The sequence below is a fragment of the Rhipicephalus microplus genome, chromosome 2, assembly GCF_043290135.1.
Source record: "Rhipicephalus microplus isolate Deutch F79 chromosome 2, USDA_Rmic, whole genome shotgun sequence".
Lineage (NCBI taxonomy): Eukaryota > Metazoa > Arthropoda > Arachnida > Ixodida > Ixodidae > Rhipicephalus > Rhipicephalus microplus.
In genome coordinates, this window is record NC_134701.1 from 122,878,061 (window position 1) to 122,896,313 (window position 18,253).

General features: G+C 46.6%; 1 long non-coding RNA gene across 1 annotated transcript in view; it reads left to right on the forward strand.

The window, feature by feature from the left end:
- LOC142785940 (uncharacterized) overlaps window positions 1-15,894 on the forward strand; it is a 38,980-nt gene extending 23,086 nt beyond the window's left edge. Inside the window, exon 2 of the long non-coding RNA XR_012888987.1 lies at window positions 15,613-15,894. This is a non-coding gene — a long non-coding RNA (uncharacterized LOC142785940). The remainder of the gene's footprint in view (window positions 1-15,612) is intronic.
- The last annotated feature ends 2,359 nt before the right edge of the window (window positions 15,895-18,253 follow it).

Consider the following 18,253-nt stretch of genomic DNA (forward strand, 5'->3'; position numbering starts at 1 on the left):
TGTTATGCCCTTTAAAAGGCCTTTATCAGGATTAGTCTTGCACATAATTTGTTCTGTCTGGATTAGTTCTGTTCCGAGCATCGTAAGCCGAACGGCATGCGGAGGAACTCGAACAGGCCGAACGGCGTCATTGCTGTCTTCAGGACGTCTTCTGAGACCGTGGAAATTTGACGGTAGGCACGCACAAGCTCGATCTCGGAGAAAAGTGTCGCACCATGCAGGTTGGCTATGGCATCGTGAATATGCGGTAATGGATAACGGTCAGGCCCGTTTTCTCGGTGTAGGGCCTGATAATAACCGCAGGGCCACCAGTATCCTGGTGTACACTTTGGCAGCTTGTGCAGTAGGGATCCCAAAGGCCAGCGCATGGATGGATTATGCCGATCTCGAGCTTGTGGTCAAACTCCTGTCGTGTTACCTTCAGCTTTGGAGTGATTGGCTGCGTGTGCGTGCGTAAACCGGGGGTTCTGTGGTGGAAAGGTGACGAAAGACATTATGCTTGACGACACCGCCCGCCTGTGGCGGCCGCATCAGCTTGGGAAACTCGCGTAGGATAGCCGTAAAACGGGCGGTGCCAGGTGGTATCACGGGCGTAGGGCTTAGAGGCAGATGCTTACCCCGAGTTCACCTTTCCGCGCCTTCGTTGGCGGATCAGAGGGATGGAAAGGAATGTCGGCCTGCGGCACGCTGGCAGTGCCACCTGCTGCGCCGCGGCGCAATTAGAGCTGATCACAGTCCTTACTTCACCAGCGTCCCCCAAATAAACAAAAAACACTACCCACAATTCTTTCCTGAAAATAAACTCAGTGCACAAAAAAAGAGAAAGATAGGAATGCGCACAGCAATACTATGATGACTGACTTCGTGAAAAGTCATGAACATATAGAAGATACCCACCTAAGCTACAGAACTTCACTATATACCAGTATAGCTTTGTTATTCAAGCAGTGAAACGCGATACATTTTTCTGCTATCAGTAGTGTTTTGCTATAAACATTATTTGAATGACAGTGACTCTCGTACTGCTATACTCGCACTACCGTAAACTACTCCTTCTGGAATATCCATGACCGAAACGTTATCTGTGTTGTTCAGTAAACAAACAGCTCAAGTGAAGTGACGGCATCATGAACAGAAAGACAGTATGTAAGCCAAGTGAGCTTTACAAACTGGCATTTCTGCGTTTGCTATTTACTAAAATTACTAAAATTCAGCTTTTGTATCGAATTAGTGGTGGTCAAGACTTCATGACGCACTGTTTGATAATCACACAAGTGACAATAAATACGTTCCTATTGTCTTTAGTATTAGAGTCTCTAGGGCACACATGTCTGTATTTACCATATCTAAGTTGTCGAGATTTACTACTCAGTTTTGTTTGTGTATTCCTTGCCTATGTTAGGGGCAGCCAGGCACGGTTTGGGTTGCCTGGTTCTTGAGCTCCGGGATTGTTGCGAATCATTACATTGTATACTTGGCCATCCATACACGTTGCCTTGGTTTCTTCAATAAAGAAGCAAATGGGGCTAACTGCAACATACCCACCACAGTCAGTGCACAAAAAATAGAAAGAAACACAAAAATACAAGACACAAGCGCTGTCGAACAACCCAAATTTTCATGGAAGAAACGTATATTATATATGAAAACATGAAGGCATAAAAAACCCTTAGCCCCCCCCCCCCCTGAAATACGTAATCAAGTATGCTGTAGATATGCAATCTCAGCCTCTATGAGAGTGACTGAGGGTTGGCTGACGCACCTGTCTGCTGCTTTCATGATTTCATACGCTTCAGCTATTTCACGCCTACGCTGGTCACTATGCCTCATCAACACTGGTTTTGTCAAACTCAGCTGCACAGCCGCACTGCTGGAAACGAAGAGCAAGATTCGTGGAAGGTGTACCTTCCGCGCAGTACAAACTCCTCTAAAGCGGTGCCGGTAAAAAAATGTCAACCAATTCCTTCTACAACATTTTGCGCTTTACACCCTATAGATACTCGCTCGAAAAAAAACGTGTTGTTGAAATATTGCATGCGCGAAAGACTTCTTTTCTATAATAACGATTGATTGATATGTGGGGTTTAACGTCCCGAAACCACCATAAGATTAGATAAGACGCCGTAGTGCAGGGCTCTGCAAATTTCTGCCACCTGGAGTTCTTCAAAGGGCCAGTGAATTATCCCAAGGTCAAGAAAAATGCTCTTAAGAGAGATATGTGCATTTTTGCTTCGTGAACATGCTGTCACAAGAATTTCCTGAATACGTGCTATACTACAGAAGTTACAGGGGATAAAACATCGCTTTCCGCTGGCTTCAAATTTTCCCGCGGTCTCGCCACTCTTCTCCTTCAGAGGGAGGGGAAGGCGTAGCCAATGCCACCTAAAAAATATTTTCAGGCCTGCTCACTGCCGCCGCCACGTCACTCGTTTTGCCCGATCGAGCGCACGCACAGAAGGTGGTGAATTCATTGTCACAATCGTCTCCCGTTAAAAGATGAAAGGTTTGCGGCGAGTTCTACATGCTTAGCATCGTTTTTCAGTCATTTACTTAAAAAGACGCTGCACAAAAAAAGGCGCTCGCTTAATTAGGTGTGGCATTTAAAAGCGTTTAAAATATTTATCTGTCAGCCATTTCTTCCACCCCGCCGCGGTGGTCTAGTGGCTAAGGTACTCGGCTGCTGACCCGCACGTCGCGGGTTCGAATCCCGGCTGCGGCGGCTGCATTCCCGATGGAGGCGGAAATGTTGTAGGCCCGTGTGCTCAGATTTGGGTGCACGTTAAAGAATCCCAGGTGGTCGAAACTTCCGGAGCCCTCCACAACGGCGTCGCTCATAATTATATGATAATTTTGGGAAGTTAAACCCCACATAGTGGAGTTATTTTTAGGCCAACTAGAAACAAACGAAAATGAACAATAACGTACATATTTGAAATTTAGGCCCTTATTCAGGTGCGCTCTAAGTAATCACAGTAAAGTTACTAGGTCTTCATAATTGTGATTCATAGCTCTTGCGCTAGGGGCGCGACATGCCAGTTTTGGCTACTTCTGAATGCGATTTAAAATTCTAAATCCTACTCAGATCGCGAAAAGTATGCTGTCACCTGTCACCATAATTCACGCTCTTTTCCTTTCCACCAAAATCTAATTGCTGTTATTTTCCCCTTTGAGGTCATTTTAGCAACGCTTGGCTGTAAATGTCTACACACCTCTAAATTTCAAAGAAACATATTAGGCTAAGGTGCTCGCAAAACTGGCACAAAATTGTAATTCCGCAATAAAGCATTTGTAAGACCGGCAAAAAAATACTATGCACAAAACTGGTGCACTAAGCAGTGCAACAGCATTCCTTCCATTTTTCTCAACTAAATAAAAAACGTAATACAAGAAGCCTGCTGTGCTAATCACCAAAAGCAAAATGTTTACCGATTACTCAGCTGCTGACCCGCAGGTCGCGTGATCAAATCCCGGCGGCGGTAGCTGCATTTCCGATGGAGGCGGAAATGTTGTAGGCCCATGCGCTCAGACTTGGGTGCTCGTTAAAGAACCCCAAGTGGTCAAAATTTCCAGAGCCCTCCAGTACGGCGTCTCCATATTCATATGGTGGTTTTGGGACGTTAAACCCCAAATATCAATCAATCAATCAATCAAAAATGTTTACCGACCCTGACAGAAAACTGTTCTGAAAAGTTATTGCCACGCACGGTCAATATTTTAATGTTAGGGCTTTTTCTAACAAGTCAGAAGCACACATGGTGCCTTTGGTATGGAGCAAGAACAGAACATGGTGAAGAGGGTGCCATCGGATTGATTTAAAAATGTAGTACGGACACACGTAACTTCGCGTCACGAAGAAAACGAATGTCGATGTCAGCTTCGTGGAGAGAGAGAGAGAGAAATGAAAACGTTTATTGTTGAAAAAATAGAGAGAATTCGGGGGCCAAAGCACGACCTCGCTACATGGTCGGCATACCTACACTGGGACACCGCAAGACGAGGCCCCGACTGGCGCCCGTTTTGCCAGAGTCCGTGGAGACTCCAGCGAGAAGCAGTTGAGGAGGGCAGTCTCCCATGCCTCTCGGGAAAGGGTAGTAGAAGAGGGCAGGTGGAGATTTTCGCACGTGCCCACACCATGTGGAAGATATCACAGGTCACCCCACAGTGTGGGCACCGCCCATCCGTGTTCGTGTCCAAGTGTTTCATAGATGCAGGACACAGTAGAGTACCTGTCTGCAGGCGCCTTAAAGTTCGCTCATCGCCTTAATTCCCCCTTTTGCAGGAGCCGGAAAAAAGCGGTGAGTGTCGCGATAATAGGAAATAATTTCTCTGAACCGCCGCAGCGGTGTATTAACCTTCGATTCATAACAACTGGGGTGAGGAGCCCGGTGGTTTAGGGCTCGGGCGACCGCGTCAGTGGCAACGTTACCTCGTAAACCCTGATGGCCAAGAGCCCTAATAATGCTTTTCAAGGTTAGATCAGAGACAGACCATTTTGGAATATGGCTAGCTAAGGGGGATATGTCCCCTTCTAGGTAGTGAGCACACGCTTGTTTCGAATTCGTTATTATCATCTTAGAATTGCAATCCGCGGCAGCAAGAACTATCACCACTTCATCTGTCCTCTTTGAATTCTGTGCTCTGAAGGAAAGCCCGTTGATGTAAATTCTCTGTTGAACTACAGCAGCTGTGTAAAATCCCTTGGGCGTCGGCCCTGCTATGTCTACGTAGTATACACCAGGTCAGGAATCATGTTGTCTCTCAAGCATCCGTGTCCGTGCTTGTCGCCCGCTTTCATGCGTGTGCGTGTCCACGCTTGTGGGGAGTGGAGAGACCCAGAGAATTTGACGCCAACGTTCTGGAATACGCTCCGCCTTCTCTCTAGTGCAAGCGTGTTGAACGTCTAAGTGGTTGAGAACGCAGTTCCCGGGCGACGTCTGCATAAGCCGCGTATAGTGATATATGAGGTGTGCCTCCCGCCACTCCTTGTAGGAGTTGAACACATCCACGCCCTCAGTTTTGTATTGGGGATAGCCACTGGGAGATCCATAGCTCTTTTTGTACTCTTGTGGATAATGGCGTCAAATCTTTCGTGTTCTTGCTTGTTAGATCGAATGTATGGCACGGAGGAGAGGATCCGGTTAGCCACAAAGGCATGAACGAGCCGAATCGCGTCCCTGCCTTGCAGACCGTCCCGCTTGTTGGCAATATGGTGGATCATGCCCCCTACCTGTTCGCCTGCTATCTTGAGTCCTGTGATGGTAGAGTCAGGCCTGAATCTGTGGTGAATAAAAAGGCCAAGAATCCAGATCTGATAGGAACACCAGACAGATAGATGGGTATACCTGTGTTATCTTTTGAATTCGCTATGACATGTAGGAGCTCTGATTTAGTTGGAGCACACTGGAGTCCACAGCCGCTGGCATACGGCCCTATTATGGAAGCAGCCCGCTAAAGTCGTTCCTGCATTTTCTCAAGGCTCCCCTCAGTGGTCCAAATTGTAATGTCATCAGCATGTACGGTGTGTTGAGTGCCTTCCACATGGGCCAGTTGGCTTGGGAGGCGCATCATAGCTATATTGAACAGGGGTGGTGATAACACCGCTCTCTGAGGGTTAGCCCATGTTCCCAGCTTCACGAATGACACGCTCCCATTTTGTTCTTTGGTTGTCCTTAGAAAACGAGAACACTCGCAACTTCGGTCCCATTGCTGCGAAGATTCGCCACGCAGCATCGTCCAACCGTTCGGATTTGCAGCTATACATATGGCGATTATGCAGTGCACAAAGCGCATCACATATCCACGCTGCAGTTCAGGGACACGCAAAAAGATGGTCGTCTCGATTCGCCAACCAGCACACCACAAAAACGTTCGTTAGGCTTGGCACTGCATGTCTCTCGAGCAACCAGAGCTAGCGTAGGCACGTCTGTGCAATGAAACACGCCAGTCTAAACGAAGTGACGTCAGAGCCTATGGCAGAAGCAGTGTGCAGGCCTGAAATTTCTAGGTAGCATTCGCCTAGTCCATCGTCGTGACTCCGCCCACTTGGGCATTGTGACAAGACGTCAGCCATCGACGTATCAGCGAACTCGATCAGACACAACGCACTTCTGCTTGCTGCGATGCCTGGTTGTTTACTGCTTACTCGGTGTCGATGCTTCTCCGCAGCCTGCAGTCACTCGATTCGCAGCCGACAACGATTTGCAGCAAAACTGCGTTCCATAACTACGACGAATATTTCCAGAGTTCAATTTTTTCGCAGCAGACTGTCGGACCGTTCGGGAGAAGCAACACAAAAGACAAGTAACGCGTTTAAAAGTGGGTGTGCTGAACAAAATGCGGTGGGACAATCTGACCACTCCCAAAAATTGGGCGACTGACGTGTCTCGAGTGTATTACACGGAGTCTATGGGGAGTTTCGCTACTCGTATGATTGAATAGCTAAGCCGTAGCTGTGGGTGGGAACAGGAACTGTCGTTTACTTCATTAGTGTTTGTTGAGACCTGGTTAAGACGAATCGATGAGCTGCGTGCTGCGTCACGTCACCAATTACCGAGTTGTCACTGTGCGTGGAAGGATCAGTGGTCAGGCATAGGAAAGGAGCGTGGAAATATGGAGGCTCTGCGCGGCGCCCAGCATTGTAATATTCAGAAAACGTGATTGTCGCGGTCTATTATAGAAATTACCGAGCTTGTTTGGGGGGTGCAAAAAAAGCCGGAGCCTGTTGACTGGCCTTTTAACTTGCACCCAAATCTGAGCACATGGGCCTACAGCACTTCCACCTCCGTCGAAAATGCAGCTGCCGAATTTGGGTCAATATCAATGAAGTTCCCCATGTACTTGATTTAAAGTGACAATGACTCTTTCAACGGTCAGCTGAACATTTGCACGTAGAAACAAAAGCGACAGGCTGATGCCGCAGAACCAAGTACGGCAAAAAAGATTAGTGTGACCAGACTAATCCCGCAATGATCCCCATAGAAATACTGGAAACACGTGGCGCAGCTTTTGTGCGTTTATACATGAGCAACACAAAACCTGTAATGTGTACCAGAGTGTGGAGACAAAAAAAAGCCATGAAAACATCGGAAAATCCCTTCCTCTATCGTTTTCCACTTTTCTTTAATGTTCAGCAGCTTTCCTCCGCCAGTACGGCTCGCTATCCCGACAAAATTTTGATTCTACAATATTTCGTGAACCTATTCACCCACGGAATGTTAGAATAAACGTTTGGAATTGAGGGAAAATGTCGATGTCAACAATGCGAGAGTTTTTCTCAGTTTACCGAACTCCCACAGGCCTTGCAAAATTGTTTCGCTATACAAACTACTTCTTTAGCGATCTGAATAAAAATTTTGGCAGATGCCACGTAACTTGAGTATCAACGTTACGCGAAGCAAGCGGTGGAAGAGTAACCGTGTTGTAGTCTTTTATTGAGCAACCCGTCGTTAAAGGACGCTAAATATATTCCAAGACAGTAGCGGAGTCGGGGTTGCAACGGTGTTTATTGGGCGGAATCGCCCGGTGAACGCATTGAACGAAGAAGACGTTCTTCGTGATGATGATTACAGATGAAAAGATGAAGGTTAAATTCTGTGAATATTGCACTTACACTAGTTCGCTCCGTGCGTGGAAGTGGCCAACCTGGGCACTGTTTATGACGGTGGTGCACAAGGGGGTAGAGCCTGCCGCTAATAGCTCCTTCGCCCCCATGTGTGCTGAAACGTCGCATGCAGCACGCCGCGTCGCACAAAAAATTGCACGTCTGGCTTGGCACGTTACGGTGCTACCTAACAAAGGGAGAGCTTTTCAAGGTAAGATTTGGACAACACATCAAATGATATTTTCAGCAGTGAGCGCCTTCTACCACTTCTAGACGTGTGTCTGCGTAGCGCCGCAGTTATTCTTCCTTTAAAAGTGCGTTTGCGCGTAGTGTACGTGTGGCGTGACTTGGGGCCAATCTTACAGCCTTCCTGGGATTGTGACCACGTCCCCTCCTCCAAAGTGGGCGAAAAAAATAAAAATCACCATTACCTGTATTTTAAGGTGTGTTTTCTTTTTCTACACATTCTGTAGTGTTGCATGCAAGTGCTTGCAAATGGCACCTGTTGCCACCGACACAGACTTGCATGTTAAATTCACTTTGCACAAGAATTGATGACATGGATGTGATCATTCGAGTCAACCACAAGTCTGGAGCACATTTCTTGTAATTGCAGATTCACAGCTGGTGGTCTAGTCCTAATTTTCACATTTTCAATCACTGTTGCATTATTCTCAGGAGATGAAAGGGGGTGCTCTATTACTGGCTGATAGCTACGCCTTTCCTCTGTTCTTTCGGTCAGCTGCCTGTTCGGAAAAATCTATTCGTCACTTTTTCGCTGTCATGTAAAGGCCTAGACAGAAAGACTGTAACGCCCGAACAGTCTTTTTGTCTCTTTTATCATACCACCTCCGCAATATTGAAAGCGTACCACGTTACCAAATCTTCAGCACTTTGTCCTGTAATATTCCTGGTTATTTCACATGAAGACACTGCTCAGTGAAGGCACGCAGTGAGCGTAATCTTGACACGTGTTTGTGTGCACTGCAAGAAAAAACTGTCTGTGTTTCACAGTGCAGCCATCACTCAGGAATCTCATGATAGGCGCGTTCTTAACTTTAATGATTGCAGAGTTCAAATTTTCTCAGTATTGACAGTATAATAATATCACGTTACAAAACTGCTATCCCCTTCATATTGCCACGTGAGGTCTTTTGGTTTGCGGCTGTAAACTGGCACGCTCATTATTTGTGTCAATCGTCTTTACAAGCGCCAAAGCAGGCACCTGGTATGATCACGTGAGAAAGATGGTATTGCGTTTCATCCTGTTGTATTGATAATAGGTGCAAGTCGACTCACTGCGGGGAGCAGAATCAGTGGGTAGGTGTGCGTGCAGTGGTGAGCCGCAAGTGTGTTTTTCGTGTGACACGCCGGCGCGGCGGCTGCGTCCTTTGGGTGTTACCAATGACCATCTAGGCCTGAGTTCTGCCAAATAAAGTAGTTGCCTCACATCGCCTTTGATTTCCGGTGACAAGTGACAACACTACGTGACATCTTCTGGAGATGCTGGGGTCCCATGCCTATGACACCTTCGGCAAGCAGAACAGCATTCCGCATCCCATGCTTGAAGTTGACGGTGCCACTACGCAGTGAGCAAGCCGGCGCTTGCAGAACTTACCTCCGAAGTTGGGCACTCTTCCAATCAAGGTGACGACGAGGACTGCAGGAACGAACACTACCAACACCACCACGACACCAATTGTGTTCCAGTAGCCTCGAGAGTCACCAAACTTTCATGGCTCACCACCAGAAATGGCTGGTAAAGTTAGAAAGGGTAGCCACTCTCAACGGTTGGGATGATGATGACAAGCTGAGGCACGTCTTTTTTTTCCTTGGAAAAGTCTGCCAAGGTAAGGTTCGAAAACCATGAAGCATCGCTGTCTACCTGGCCTTTCTTTAGGCAGTCTTCACTACAGTCATTCCCCAGGGAGAATGGCAAGGAGCGCGCAGAGATGCTGCTCCTGACGCGCATGCAGCAGCCTGGAGAATCTGTGCTGAAGCACGTTGAAGAAACGCACCGCCTGTTTTGGAAAGTTGACTCGGCCATGTCTGAGGACAAGAAGGTGTGCTTTTTGATGAGAGGCGTCAAAGAGAATCTTTTTGCTAGGCTTCTACGAAACACCCCTTCTACACTAAAAGAATTCTTAAATGAGACCAGCGACATCTAGAAGTCTTTCCAATGGCGTGTGAGGCACTACGACCACTTTTCAACGAGCTCAATGAGCATCTAAGCCGCTTCACCCAACTTTGCGCACGACGACAACCTCAGAGAACTGATTAGGTCTGTCATCCGCGAATAAGTGCACATGATGTCTCCGACGTCACGACCGGAAATCTCGTCCCTCGCTACTGTAATCAAAGAGGAAGTTCAGCACGTAGTAGGCATGCACGGACCATGTGAAACAAAAAAGGAACCAGAAATGATGCCATGCGCTGCAGCCGCACACCATGGACTACGCACGCCAGCCGGGCGATAGGATATGATGCCGCAACATCGTCCTTCATCGACACGCGTGGACAGCCGACTACCGCTCCCTGCACACGGCACGCCAAGGAAGATGGATATATAGCCAGCACCTGACCGTCGCCCGCTCTGTTACCACTGCGGCGAAGCGGCACATGTCTACAACCGCTGTCATTTCAGAGAAAGGAGGTCCCCCTCAGCCAAGTGCTCTGAGACCTCCTTCTGTATGTTTATGTAAGCATGTATGTTTCGTACGAAAGTAAAAATATACACTGAGACTGAAACTGAAATGGGTCTGCGTGGGTTCCCCGCTCGCTGCGCCCCGCCCATAACGAGGCGAACGCCTTCGGGACATTGCAGAGAACCTCGCCAACATTGAGTGGCGACCCAGGTATTCCTCCCGATCACCATCACCTGCCCGTTACCAGTCACCAGAGCATCGGTCACAGTTTCCGGGTGCGCGTGGCCAGTCCCCAAGTCCGGGAAACTGAAGACAGCGGCCGCTGGAGGCGCGGTTGCTGTGCACCAAACTTTTGAAGAACCTCCACCGATGACGACGAGACACGTGAGCCAAGCACGACAAATAAGCGACGATGTGGCCCCCACTGAAATTCGGGTCATGAAGAAAACAGCGAGAGATCAGTGCATGGCAACAGGATGAATAGAAAGCTGTAAGACGCGACCGAGTCGTGACCTAACACTTTACCCTAACTGCGACGCAAAACCGAAAAAGTACTGACCTCGACGTACTCATTGACGGCCGCCACATCAGTGCTCTCATGGACACAAGCTCCATCATCAGTGGGCGCTTGGCCAATGAGCTCAAGAAAGTAAAGACCGAGTGGGACGGTGCACGGATGCGCGTGGCGGGTGGACATCTTGTCATGCTGAAGGAAAAGTGCATCGCAAGAATTACAATCTACGACGACACATACCCAACTACATTTGTCATACTCAAGCATTGTTCCCGAGATGCCATACTCGGCATTGCTTTCCTGAATGAACACGACGTTGTCACCGACCTTAAGTCGCAGTCCCTTACGTTATCTACAGATCAAGCGATAAACCAGAGCAGGGAGGCTAAGTGTTGTTCACCATTAAGCGTAGTTGATGAACATGTTAACCTGCCCTACTCGAGCACTCTCGTCTCCGTCAGTGGCGATCCCTAATAAGAAATGGAAGGCAGAGTTGAAGGACACGCTGATTTGTTTTTCGACCACATTTGTGTCAGCAGAGGTATCGCTAACTTTCGAAACGAATGCTCAGAAATGCTGATCACAGACTTCACGGCAGAGAAAAAGCACCCCTAGAAAGGCCCGGCCATCGCGTTCCGGGAAAATTTCACTGAAATTGGTGAATCGTGCATCTTGACAAGCTCGTCAGCTGAAGACGCGAATGAATCCCTGTTTGCGGAGCCAATTTTCAACATTGCCCTGTGACAGACAAGAACAGCTGAAGGACCTTCTTCGACGATACGAGAACTGCTTTTCGACGGCATTTAAAATAGGAAGAGCCACCATCGCTAAGCACCGCACAATAATATAAGAGAATGTGCCACCTGTTGACCGAAGCCCTTATCGAGTCTCGTCACGAGAGCGTGAGGCTATCAAAAAATAGGCAGCATATCCATGGAGTGAATGATGGAGAGTGGGGCGAAGCATTCGTCCGTCCATTCGTTCTTGCTTCCGTCCGTCTATGCGTCCATCTGTGTGACCGTCCATGCGTTCATCCACCCGTCCGTTCGTGCATCTGTTCGTGCGTCCGTACCTGCGTTCGTCCATGCATCCGTTCCTGCGTCCGTTCAGGCGTCTATCCATGCATCTGTCTGTGTGTCCACTCGTCCATCTATTCAACACTCCAAGTACCATTATCTCACATCTTTTCATCATATATTCCCCATATAGAAGCGCCGCCATCCAGCGGACATTCCAAGGACTAAACGAGAGGTGGGACACGCACACTTTCTGACGGCTTGCGCTTCGGGTCTACTTCCCACCTTTAACCACCTCGAGTTTATGTTATATACTAGTTCATTTTATTCATTGCACTGTGGCTCAACGCTCGCTAAACCTTTCTAAAACTAAGGAGGTTACACCCAGCGAGTATAACATAGCAACCCTTTCTTGTCAGATAGTGCTCGATGTACATGCCAATTACCGCTAATGGGGATCACAGCGTGCGTGTTAACTATAAACCGAATGCTCCTGTCTCTCATTCTCCATTAGCAGCCATTGGCATGTACATTGAGCACTATTTTTTATTGTTCAACAACGCACAAAATAAATCTCTCACAGCCACTACCTTGGAGGTCAAAATGTTATACTTGTTACACACTACAACGGCCGCGAGAGATGAATAGGTGCCACTATATTGAGCGTCACCCCTAAAAACAAACACGCGGCTTGCGCCAGGTAGAAAGGCCCGGCGACAAAACCACGGTGGCCATGCTCCCGGCACTCGAGCTGCACCCGGCCAGCGCTCTCACAAGCTGGGGCAACGAGACGCCAAAAGGGAGGGCGCGCTAGCTCCCCACAGCTCCCGTCTGCACAGTCAGGTCAAAGTGAGACAAGGCTATTCGCAATTCCGACATCACTCTTCAACTACAAACGCTCCAGAGGGCTCGGGCAATAGCCGAGAGTCACCGCCTCCCAGTTCCGTCCTGGTTGGAGCCACCGACTTGATGAGGAGCCCTCGGGCTATCTCCATTATTTGCGTCAGGAACATTAAAGAAGTTCTTAAAGTTCTTATCATGTCATGATCCTTGTTCCTAGCTTCGTCTTCGTTTTGACCTGCTAAGTTATAACAATATTACTAGTATATGGCGTGCTACGTCCAAAAACACAAAATTAATATAAGAGAGGCCGTGGTAAAGGGGCTCCAGAAATTTTGGACATCTGTTGTTGTTTTTTTGGGTGCACTGACATCACACTGCATACGGGCCTTTACCATTTCACCACCATCAAAATAAAACTACTTTTGCCGGTATAGAACTCCGACCTTCACGTCAGCTGTCTAGCACTCTAGTTACTTATTCATAGATGCCGTAAAATTCTCACATTGTTTTTTGTTTGATACCACTCCCGATATGCGCACCGTTAGCCTAACGAAATAAAGAAGGCTGTCGTTATATCGGAATAAAAAATGGCGGGCACACATTCAAAGAAACCTAGTACAATGTAGAGCACGCGAAATGATGTAAATTTAGCCTACCAGTCATGGTAGCTTAGCACGTCAGGTACAGCGCTACTTAGCTAAAGGTGACTGGTTAGATCTCTAGCCAACGTAACCACATTTTAATCGGAAATAATTGCAAAGAACAACAGTCCACGCAGGCGTGGTGCACATAAACATCACAGGAAATTTATCCGGAGTCCCCCACTACGGCGTGCCTTAACTCAAATCAGGAATTTGAGATATAACACTAAAGCAGACTTACATGTAAAACCTTAACTGATATCGAAATTTCGGCATGTAACACCAATATTACTAACTTGATTTGTATGCTCGCGGGCGACTTTTCTTGGCAATGAAGGAAAACATATGGGGAGGAGCTACTGCATATGTACTCCTTCGTGAAGCAGTCCGGCCCACCACGTGCTTCGATTGACATCAATGTTCGAATGGTGACAGTGCATAAAATATGGTACATCGGCTTAGACTACCAGTTGCGAGTGACATTTCTGGCAAGCTCCTTTGGTAAGTTGTTGAAGTTGTTGTAGGAGGAAGGCCACTCACCTGAAGACCAAGACGTCATTTTTATAGTGAGGTGCATGTAAAACGTGCAATATTTTTACATGCGACAGAACACGAAATGACACGGCGTAAAGTATATCATATTACAAATATCTCTTTGTTTTTTTCTATGTTCCTTCCTGTACAGCGCCACCTAAAAAACCACAGCATATCCATGGACTGAATCATGATGAGTGAGGCAAAGCATCCGTCAGTCTGTCCGCGCTTCCGTCCGTGCGCCCGTTCATGCTTCCAACCGCCCATGCGTTCGTCCGTGCATCCGTCCGTACGTCTGTGCATCCTTCCTTCCGTGCGTCAGACAGACGACGGACAGATGCTGCTAGCGGATTATTCACGGTTTGCCGTAAAAAACCTCCGAGGCTTTACCTTACTCATTATCACTCCCTCCATGGATATGCTGCGAGGTGGTCACAGCATACATGCAAAAATGCAGGTGACAACCGACCCACGCCTTAAGGATCTTCACCCCTGAAATGAATTTATGCCGTGTTTTTATGATTAACGCGCGAGAGCAAGGACGCACTTCAGGGACTACATTTTTCAGTGCTGCCACACGCCCACTTTTGCTCCGTAGTCTTTGCTTCATTGCCAAGGAAAGTTGTGCGCGAGTGACGTCCGTGTCGTCAATAATATTTCGACTTCTTGCAGAGAAAACAAACCACTTGCTAGGAAACCGAAGCAGAGCCAACTTTTCAAAAGGACAGCCTCGCTTAGTGCATACACATCGTCCTGTTTGAAATTGCTGTTTTCGTAGTTTTTGCTCCAATCACTTTTTTTTATTATTGTGCTTTTGTTCTTCCACTGAGCAAGGTCAAACTTTTTTGCCTAAACCGTATTAAAAGTGACTGATTTATCACCTTTCATCATTTTTAATTGATCAGGTTGTTCTGCGTGTGGTACCACCTTTTTCAGTTTTATTTATGTCACATGTCCCGGTAGGAAAGTAATAATGCGCAAACTTTGTATATGCATAGATAGGAATCAATAAAGTTGTTGTATGTTGAAATATGTCGATATATGCATGTTTAGGGGGACTATGAACATGTATTTCAGCTATGTAAACATTCCTTCTCAGAGAGATAGCCGGGGTGGCTTAACACCGAACCCGTGTCCTCCCCTTCCCCACAATTTTTCTCTTCAAGGCGTACAGAGCACACAAATGATGTTCTACATCACCTGTCGCCTCCCCCCCTTCAGCCTTCCGAAGAAGGTGGTGCCCCCTCGCCGAGAAAAAAAAACATCTCCCAAGATCCCCTCCCGTCTATTTAAATGCTCTATATTATTTTTTTCGCAAACGAAAGAGATAGGAACCCTGGCCCGCTGCTCTTGGCTGTTCTGCAGCTTTCTGTGCGTTGTCCTTGGACCTCCTGTGGTTTGTTTTTGCTGTTAAAAACGGGGAATGAAGTTCCAAGTTGAGAATTTTTTTTCTTTCAATGTTGGCTTCTGCAAGATCCAGAGTTAAAAAAATTAACGTGTCCACAGGGCCACATTTGTGCGCGCGCGCGCGCGTGTGTGTGTGTGTGTGTGTGTGTGTGTGTGTGTGTGTGTGTGTGTGTGTGTTTGTGTGTGTGTGTGTGTGTGTGTGTGTGTGTGTGTGTGTGTGAGAGAGAGAGAGAGAGAGAGAGAGAGAGAGAGAACAGCCTGTCCGGAGACAGAAAAGTTTATCTTCAATGCATCTCCAGCCGCGTTCTCTGTTCAAATGTTTCTCACTATATCAAGAGTCCGTATATTTCGTTGTACTCTTGCTTGTTGGTGCTGTTTAGACTTGAGTAAACCAATTTTTCTTCAATTCCAGCTACGCTGCATCCGTTACCAGGAAGAGGATCATGTGATATGTCATGCCAAAAGCCGCTAAACCCAAGGTGCAATGATAAAAAGTGGGCACATAAATATTATTTCCCTGGAAATAATGGACAGTGCTTCGGCGTTTCATCAAAAGACTGCAAAGGGCGATTTTATATGAGTCCTACAAAATGTCAAGAATGTTGTAAAGCAACATTACACAACTTACGCAGAAATGGCTAAGGAGACAAGAAAAATTTGTTTTCAAAGAAAAAAATAAAAGCTTCCGGCTTTATGAATACTCCTTAAAAAACATGTTGGAGCAACAAAAGACATAAATGCGTCATTTAAAAGATCCAAGCCTACGCTACATGGTTAAGTTGATGATGATGTGTAGGGCTTAACGGCGCAAGGGACAATTCATGGCCAAAGAGCGCCATTTCATTGACTATAATGTGGACAATGATATGGTGCGTGGCTGTATAGGGCCCTTAAAATTCCTTGTGCTAACACTGGTAAAAACATAACTATTAAAATCATGACAGTGGCATGATACGTATAGTAAAAATGGGTGACAAGAGGTTTTGATAATAAAATCATGTGTAAAAATATTTGGCACTTGCACAAATGCCTCATCAGCACCTTCGTCTCCAAGGGCCGCGAGGAAAGTGCTTTTCAATGTAGCCACCGCAGCAGCAACCTCTCTTGAGAGGTGACGCTACGCAATGCCTGGGTATATTACATTGTAGAAACGGACATCTCTTTAAAAATTAGCAACTATTTATGAGTAAAACGTGGTTCCCTACCGACGAACATATTAGGGTGTAATGGTATATGTTATATGCCTAACAGCACATTAACTCTTGCATTTATAGTTGTTTTACTGTACTCCCAGAATTTGTTTATCGCCTATCCTATTTTTTTTTATTTTTGTTATGCTTGTTATTTCCGCTTGTGTTCTTTCTTTGCTTATTCATTGTAATCAGTGTGCACCCTCATATTGTTACATTGCTTAGAAATTTACAACCTGGATGTAGAACTCCCCCTCATGTAATGCCTTCGGGCCCTTAAGGTTGAATAAATGAAATAAAATGAAATATGTTGTCGGTAGGGTAATGGAAAGTGTTGTCTTCTCAGAGTTATTGTTCACACTGGATGTTCACATTGGATTAAAATGTGAATAACTGTTAGTGCTTCACCCCATCTTTCACACAATGATGGATCGCCACCGGACAAAATATATCAGTGTGTCGTGTATGTGTGTCCTATACTGAGCCTTGTTAGGGTTACCTCTTTACGACGTGATTCTGATACTGGCAGCCAATGACCAAGTTGTGGCTTAATAACGTGTAGTTTGTATTGTATGTGCCTATCTCACTCGCTCTGCCAATAGTCTCGGAGCTTTCGTTTGAGAAACGGTTTAAGATCAAGGGCTGGGATTAATATGGGTGTAGTGGCAGTGCATTCGTGGACGGATGCAGCAAGCTGATCCACCATCACGTTGTCTTGGATCTCACGGTGCCCTGGCAGCCAGCGTACTAAAACATGTTGTTTGAGTGTGTAGAGTGTGCAAAAAATAGAGTAAAGTGAGATGAGGACAGCGTTTTTTTTTTGTTTTTAAGAGCTTGCAGAGCTGTTACCACACTGTGGGAGTTCGTACAAATGACTGCTTTTTGTAGTTGTAATTGTTTGGTGCGTTTAGCGGCCACAAGCATCGCGTAAGCTTCCGCTGTGAAGATACTTGTGTCTGGATGTAGAGGGCCAGCATCCGAGAAGGATTGGCCGACAGCAGCGTAGGACACAGAGGAGTTTCACTTTGAACCATCTGTAAAGAACTCAGGACGTGTGTATTTGTGTTGAAGTTCCAGGACGTATGTTCGTATATGGGCAATGGGCGCGTGTTTTGTAACTTCTAGGAAAGACACATTACTATCTATTGTCTGCCAATACCACGGTTGCGGGTATTCTGAAGGATCACTTAAACTGTGTTCAAATGACACACCAGTTTTATTAGCTTGACATTTTAGGCAAACTGGGTAGGGCTGCCTCATCGAAGGCCTGTTTTGAAACAGAATGGAACTCGACAATTCATTATTAGTGGAACATGGGGGGGGAGGTGCTTCTCGTCAGCTCTCACCTTAAAAAAATATAGAAAGGAAATGTTGCGAAAAGCACCCGTAGAAAGGCGGATGCCCAAATGTTGAACGGGGTCCAGCAACTTCAAAGCACTTTAAGTCGCAGACTGATAAACAACGGCCCCATAATCGAAGCGGGTGCGAATGAGGCTTCTATACAAATTCATGAGACATTGCCTTCTCTGTCCAACGTAGTACATGACAACACTTTTAGAACATTCATGGCTTTTACACATTTTGTTATATATACTTGATGTGCCGTATGAAGGTTAGCTTGTAGTCCAAGATTAGGCCGAAGAATTTATGCTCGGCATTAACATACAGACGTTGACCATTCAGTTGAATGCCAGGTTCTGAGTGCATGCCTATCTATCGGGAGAACAAGACACACGTGCTTATTGGTGGGTTCAGTCAGAGTTCATTTTCTTCTGCCCATTTGAAGACCTTGTTTAAACCTAGCTGAACCTGCCCCTCACACATTGCCAGGTTGCATGCCTTAAATCCGAGCTGGACGTCATC